The 7,793-nt window shown below is 40.3% G+C and overlaps 1 pseudogene; it reads left to right on the top strand.

The window, feature by feature from the left end:
- The first annotated feature begins 1,169 nt into the window (after window positions 1–1,169).
- On the top strand, window positions 1,170–3,004 carry LOC132376062 (ADP-ribosylhydrolase ARH3-like; annotated as a pseudogene).
- The last annotated feature ends 4,789 nt before the right edge of the window (window positions 3,005–7,793 follow it).

The following is a 7,793-nucleotide window of genomic DNA, read 5'->3' as shown; positions in this document are numbered from 1 at the left end:
AGCAGGCAGACTCTCAACCACTGCGCCACCAGGGAAGCCTAACCTCCTTTAAAAGTACCGCTTCTGTGGAATAATGCATTCTAAATTTAAAAAAAAAATCAACTTCCAATTGAGTAGGCTGTGTTTATTCGCTACATTTAACACAGAGTCTGGCACGGGAATAGGTGATCAATAAATATATGTTGAAAACATGTATGACTTTGGGAATACAACCCATTTGTAAATTAAGAATGGCTGTCTGCAACTCAACCCCTCTCTCAAGGAACTTTCATTGGGAGATATGGCATATATAAGAAAGTATTAGTGATCAGTAGAAGGAAGAGTATAATAAAACACTAAATCGAATACTACCAAGAACTCCAAGTATACAGTGTAGCCATTAAGATCTAAGAGCAACAAGGGACAAAGATAGAAATTATTGCCAGAATATGTATTTTTGGGGAGTTAAAGGAATGTTGGACCTGAAAAAAAATAAAAGGGACAATCAATATTTTATAGTATTTTTAAAACTATAACTTAATAAACTGAAATTTAGAAGAATTCTCACCCTATGTTTGGTAATTAGGTTCTATAGCTACAGGTGTATGCTAAAAGTATCAATAATAATTTCTTAAATCAAACTGGTATTGTTAGCATGTGGTCAAATATTTTTTCAGCCATGTGATTGCAACATGAATTTCATCAGCAATAACTTTAAGAAAAATATTTTTCAGTTTGAAGAACTCACATCGTCAAGGACCATGTCCTAGATGTACTTTCTTTCTTTAGAGCACAGCAGGACCTGGTCATGTTGGAGTAGGTCATTGCCGTTGAGTAATGAATTGAGGAACCTAGGAAGCCTCTCTTACTTCAAAATATCTCTTCTATTCTACTGTCTCCCTAGCACAATGTCACCACCAGATAGTCATTCCTTTGAGTCAGCCTATGTGCTCTTTTGAAAAGCTAGTCCTTCATCCCTTAATATAAAAATAGCCCTAATATATTCTTCCCTCTCTATAATTAAACCTGGTCACTGGGGGAATTCATTAACACATTACTGTTGATTGACACCTGCCATGAACTGGACATTATGTAAATCTCTTGGTTACAAAGATAGATGTAAGCATTGTCTCTTTGCTTTGTTTTTAGAAGCCCGTCGTTTAGTTGAAAGGCAAGCTTAAACACTGTGATGTGATGGGAGGTGTTGCAGGGACAGCAGTGCTGATATACATGCTAGGGAGGAAGGAGCGACTGACGACGCGGCCGTGGCCGGGGCGCCGGTGCAGTCCCTGCTGGCCAAGGAGGCCTTTGACGAGGTGGACATGGCTCACGGGTTTGCTCAGGAGCACAAGAAAGACCCTGACGGGGGTTATGGTGCTGGAGTGATCACCGTCTTCAGGAAGCTCCTGAGCCCCAAGTGCCGTGATGGCTTTGAGCCGTCCTGGCCCTGTTTAATGGCAAAGGCTCCTACGGCGACGGGGGCGCCGTGCGCGGGGCCGGCATCTCCCTGGCCTATAGCAGCGTCCAGGATGTGCAGAAGCTTGCCCGGCTCTCGGCCCAGCTGCCGCACGCCTCCTCCCTGGGTTACAGGGTTGCCGTCCTGCAGGCCCTGGCTGTGCACCTGGCTTTGCAGGGTGAGTCGTCCAGTGAGCACTTCCTTGAACAACTCCTGGGCCACATGGAGGAGCTGGAGAGTGATGCCCAGTCCGTGTCAGATGCCCAGGAGTTGGGCATGGAGGAGCGTCGTACTCCAGCCAACTGAAGAAGACTGGGGAGCTTCTAGAGCAGAACTCAGTGACCAGAGAGGAGGTGGTGTCCCAGCTAGGGAATGGCATCGCTGCCTTTGAATCTGTGCCCACCGCCATCTATTGCTTCCTGCGCTGCATGGAGCCCGACCCCAAGATCCCCTCTGCCTTCGACAGCCTCCAAAGGACTCTCATCTATTCCATCTCACTTGGTGGGGACACAGACACCATTGCCACCATGGCTGGGGCCATTGCTGGCGCCTACTATGGCATGGAACAGGTGCCAGAGAGCTGGCAGCAAAGCTGTGAGGGCTATGAGGAGACTGACGTCCTGGCCCAGAGCCTGCACCGGGTCTTCCAGAAGAGTCTGTGAGGGCCACAGCTGCTGCGGCTCCGCCATACCCAGCAGGACCAACTACAGCTCCGATTGGAAACCCTGGGCTCCCTTAGCCTTGGCTCCCTGCCTTGGTCTTCCTGCAGTGTGGCCGGAGTGCACCCTTGGGGCTGGGGACTCCTTTGGGGAGGTCACTGAACAGTGAGGGAGGGATGGGTGCCTTCTGGTGCTGGGCTCCTGGCTTCTGCAGAGCCTCGGTGCTCCTGGCTCCTCTGTCAGACATAAGGGACCGGGGCCGGTTTTATTTTGGAGCAGTACTTGTGGCATTTTCCTTTATTATCTAGGACATGGGATTTGGGGAGGTGGAAATGATCTGCAACATCATTTCTCCTTGTTGGGATTTAACCAATTTGCCAGGAAGCCTGCCTTTGACTGCACAGGGCCCCCGAGCGCCAAGTTTATACGGATCAGGAGGTGGACACGTGAATCTAGCTGATCTAGATGCACACCTGGCCCTTGGCTGTCATGGGTCTTGTTAACAGCTTCCAGACGAAGTCACAGAGCAATAAACAGTTTTTTAAATCCCACCCCCCCCCCAAAAAAAAGATTGTAGTCAATTAATAACCCTTGACAACAGAATATGTAAGACAAATGTTACAAGATATTTCTGAATATTGTGGTGATGTCACTCTTGTTCTCCTTCATCTCCCAAATACATAACAGATGAAGGTAAAGTGACAGACATGTACACAAATGATGGTAATAACTGTAAGAGTTGAAGTTACTCATGACTGACAAACCATCACAACATTCCTTGCTTTTTTTCCAAATACTCCTCCTCAAATCAGCAACAATTTCCTGTGCAAAATACCAGAACAATTTCTCCCAAGACTCAGGCTCACAGTCATCACCCAGACATTATTTTGAAGTTATTGTAAATATTAATTTAGACCATAAGTTCTGATGGTAAGATACATGAATGTGTATGTTGATTGGTCAATAAACCTGATTCACAACACTATCATCAATCATAGATTACATTTATGTGATTGTCAACCCATAAGAAACCACCATCCATGTCTGAAGGCTGAGTTGTAAGACTTACATATCAAAGCACTTGCAAGGTTCCCAGTCCTCCTTTTAAGTATGAATCATGGAATCACAAGGTTTCTCAGTCTTGGTACTTATTAACATTTTGAGCCAGATAATTTTTTTGGGGGGGTGAAGGGGACTTCCCTTAGCAACATCCCTCGCCACTACCCACTAGATGCCAGAAGACCACCCTCCCCCTGACCCCACCAAGTTGTGGCAACCAAAAATGTCTTCTAACGTTGCCAAATATCCTCTGGGGGGCAGGATTGTTTCTGGCTGAGGACCACTGGGTTACATACCATACCAATAGTCGCTCTTCAGTACTGTAATTGATATTGTTTATAGATATATTTTATAGGGCCATAATGTGTTGAAAGGAAGTCTACATATGACTCATTGAGAAAGAATGGCAGACCAACCAGATCAACACCCATAGCCAATAATACATCAGAACTCACTTGACCACAGATGACGGTATATAACTCAATCAGGAGGCAGTGAAGTGGGAGGTGGTATGATACAACAGATTTCTTTCTGTGTGTGACTTATTTTCTGCTTTTAAAAGTAACACATGAGTCCGTTTTTGAAAAAAAAAAAAACATATATAGGAGTATGAAGAAGAAAACAAAAATTAGCCCTATTATCACCACCAGGAGAAAATGGTTATTGTGGTAAATTATATATTTTTTCTAACGTTCACTGCTTTCCCATGTGATGTGCAGGGTCTTTGAGGGAGATTATTCCTCTGGCCTCAGTGAAGCCAGTCTTGTCCATAGGGCTTGTTTTGGCCGATGAAATATGAGCTACTTCTAGGTACAATCTTTAAAATCATCACATGGTTTCTCCTTGGCCCTTTTCTCTCTGCCACGAGAAAAACAAAGTACTAAAGAAGGGATGTTCTTTAAGAATAAATAGTAGGACAAAGAGGACACATGAAGGAGAGCTATACTGACTCTCTGCTGGCATGAAATTTAACCTTTATTGTTTAAAAAAAAATTTTTTTTTTAATGTAGACCTTATTTTTAGTCTTTATTGAATTTGTTACAATATTGCTTCTGTTTTATGTTTTGGTTTTTTGGCTGCGAGGCATGTGGGATCTTAGCTCCCTGACCAGGCATTGAACCTGCACCCCCTGCATTGGAAGGCTAAGTCTTAACCACTGGACCACCAGGGAAGTCCCACCTTTATTGTTATGCCACTAAATTTTAGGATTATTTGTTACTGCAGCATAACCTCATAAAATCTAATGTATAGTATATTTTATTCTAGTCTTTTTATATACATATGTATGAATAATGAATAAAATATAAATATATTATTTAAAATATGTACATTTCTATACAAATGTATATTTATAATTAGGGTAATTTTCACTTAACCTGTTTCTTTGTGATTTTTTTTTCTCTTTGATAATTTTCAGGTATAATTATCCCTCTGTAACATGAATTTTGATAAATGCCTGGCATTCCATTGTACTAAGTCAACCCCCCCATGTTATTATACTTTTACTTTATTTTCAGTTAACACTCTTACATATAACATCCCCACACAGAAGTCTTTGGTGCATCTCTGATTATTTTCTTAGGATAATTCAAGGAAGTGACATTGCTGGGTAAAGAGGGTGAACATTGGTAAGGCTTTTAGTAGAGATTACAGAGTTGCTTACCATAATTATCACACTCATGGACTCCGTCCAGGGTGGATCAAGGTGTTATTTCTTCACATCCTCAGCAATACTGGAGATTGACATTAAATTCAAGAAGAAGAACTTTGAAAATGTCTGGGAGTAAAATACTATCTTTTTTCAGTTTTTTTTCCTGACTTGCTAGTGAAATGATTTTTTTTTTTTTTTGCATGTCATTTTAAATGCTCTGCCCCTTATTTTCAAGGTCAATAGGAAATAAGTTTATAAAACCTGATTTTCCTACTCAAGTAGGATGATTAACATGGATAGGACCAAGGGTCCAAATCGATAATCCAATAACGAGCTCCAAGTAATTTGGAACAATAAAATACAGTGGAAATGTCAGTATAGAAAAAAATTCATGTAAAGATGATTTTAAGTGGGCTTGAAAGGAATGAAAAGGCTGAGAAGCAGTGCTATGTGTCACTCATTCATCCATTAATTCATTCAACAAGTAAGTGGCTAGAAAGAGCCAGGGATTATACAGATGTTGAAGACACGGTGTTGCGCAAGATAGACAGGCTTCCTGCCCTTACACAGCTTGCAGCCTAATGGCCAAAGACAATTACACCACCAACAGCCATTCAACTTGATAGCACCCTGATAGGATAAAGTCAGAACCAAGAGATTGGGTGGCAGGAGTTCCAAGAATGCCAGACGCCATCTTCAAAACATTCCTGCGAGAGAACATGTCTTTTAGCAAGTGACAGATTTAAGATTTGAATCCAAGTCTCCTTGATGCTCCAAGTCTGTATTCAGCCAAAGATTTGTACAGTATAAGTTAGGAGGGCAGTATATAAGATATGTAGAAAGAACAAATATGTTGACAAAACAATATCACCTTATATTTCAGGTCCATATATGTGTATCTCTAGTCTAGAAAGTAGCATGTGTCTTAGTTCTTTACTGATACTGCTTTGTTAACATTTCTCTACGATGGTTCTCTGTCATGATCATCACTTCCTCAATGATTTCCCATATGGGACGTTGGAAAGTTGAGTTCTTTGGCAAAAATTATAATTACCATATGTTTATGTACACAAATATATTTATTTCATTTTTATGATTAAATGTTAGTTATCAAAGCAGAAATGGGTTTTTATAACAGGGATGGCTGTTCAGGTTTGTAAAGCAAGTTAAACCTGACAATAAGGCATGTGCTTTAAATTTCCTTGGTTTGAGGCACTGTTTACTCTGGTGGCAGCGTTGTACGTAAGTCAAGCTTTCTTGCTTTCCCCCATAAACTGTTACATGGTAGAATGATTTCGGCCAACCCCGAAGGAAATATCTGAAAACAGCACATTTATTTTTGATTTAATATTGATGTCATGCCTCAAAGTTCCTCATTAGACTGTGTGGAAAAGCTTTCAAAATCTGGGAGAAATCATAACCTGGGTCGCCAAAATTTAAACATTTTCTAGAGAGGAGACCATCATAATTTAAGTGTTACTTTGCAAAGTTGGCTCTTGTTTATCTAGCTCAGGGTCTCAATGTCTTCATTAGCTTATTTTAACTGTATCCTAAAGCAATGGTTCTCCAGATGATAAAAAATATATATTTTTATCATTTGTCACATTTTACATTTTAATTGATGGTGTTGATTAGTCTTGATGTTTGAGTCTTGGCTAAGCAGAAAAGGCATGCTTTATATGTATATATTTGTTTTCTTTATTTGTGTGTGGCTGTATGAGATAGCTCCTCAGCTAAACACAAACTTAGACAAGAAGGATCCTTTGAAACGTCAGATAACTTCTTGAACAAAATGAAGCCTTAATAGTTTTTCAAGCTCTTAGATAATTTTGGTGGAAGATGGGATTCTGCATGTCATTATGGAAGGAATGATTTTCCTTTTATTGAAGTATACTTGTTTTACAATGTTGTGTTCATTTCTGGTGTACAGCAAAGTGATCCATATATATATATGAACATATATATATATATTTTTTCCAGGAATGACTTTTCTGCTTATATTTTCTAGACCCTGCTCTGTCCTTTAGTACCACTCTAGCTGGGTGCTTCCACTCATTTCCAGCCAGAGTCTCCACCAAACCAAGCATTTTCATTTATTTATTTGTTCATGCATTTATTTGTTCAACAAATGACTGTGGACAATCTACTATATTCTAGTTCTTTGAGTTTCACTAAGGCTACATAAAAACTACCAAAAACTATGCCTTTGATTCATAGCCTAGAAAATCATACGTACGTGTGTGACGCATTGTGGCTTACAGAAATATTGACTTGCGTTATGTCATTTGATTCACAACAACCCTGTGAGGTAGGGAAGACAGATATTGTTTGCATTTCACAAATTAGGCAGCTGATTGTTGTGTTTTTAAGTAGAATTTTGTCTACTTAATATTAATCTAGATCATGAATTGAAATTGTATCTATATGGTACCTACAAATGTTGACCTAGACAATAGCTGTCTCAGTGGAGTGGTGGGGAGGAAAGGATGATTGGCTGAGGAGACAGGAAAGTGAGGAAGTGGAGACAAAGACTACTTAGAGACCTCTTTTGAGGAAGTGGGGGAATAGGGAGACAACTGAAGGAGGACATGAGGTCCAGGGAGGTTTTTCGTAAGAGTTTTCTGAAGCATGTTTCACATGCTGATAAGAATAAGCCAATAGCAAGAAGTGTATTCATGGTACAGGATAGAGAAAGGGGAAAATTGCAAGAAAAAAAATCTGAAGAAGCTGGAAGAGGAAAAATCCGAGGTGAAAAATAGTCTTAGAAGAAAAAACGGAGGAGTTAATTCAGTTTAACAGGAGGGAAGACAAAGAGGACGGGCATGGATAAGTAGGTTGGTAAATTTGGTGGCTGTAAATGAGATAATTTTCTTGTCATTGGTTCTATTTTCTCTGTGAAATAAGAGAATAGTTAGCTAAGAGTGAGGAGCAAGCAGATGGTATTTGAATTATAAGAAAAGAGGAACGGTATAAGACAGTCATTACATAT

This window comes from Balaenoptera ricei, chromosome 12 (genome assembly GCF_028023285.1).
Source record: "Balaenoptera ricei isolate mBalRic1 chromosome 12, mBalRic1.hap2, whole genome shotgun sequence".
In the NCBI taxonomy this organism is placed as follows: Eukaryota; Metazoa; Chordata; class Mammalia; order Artiodactyla; family Balaenopteridae; genus Balaenoptera; species Balaenoptera ricei.
Note: the sequence above shows the minus strand (reverse complement) of the source record. Positions and strands in the feature narration are given on the sequence as shown.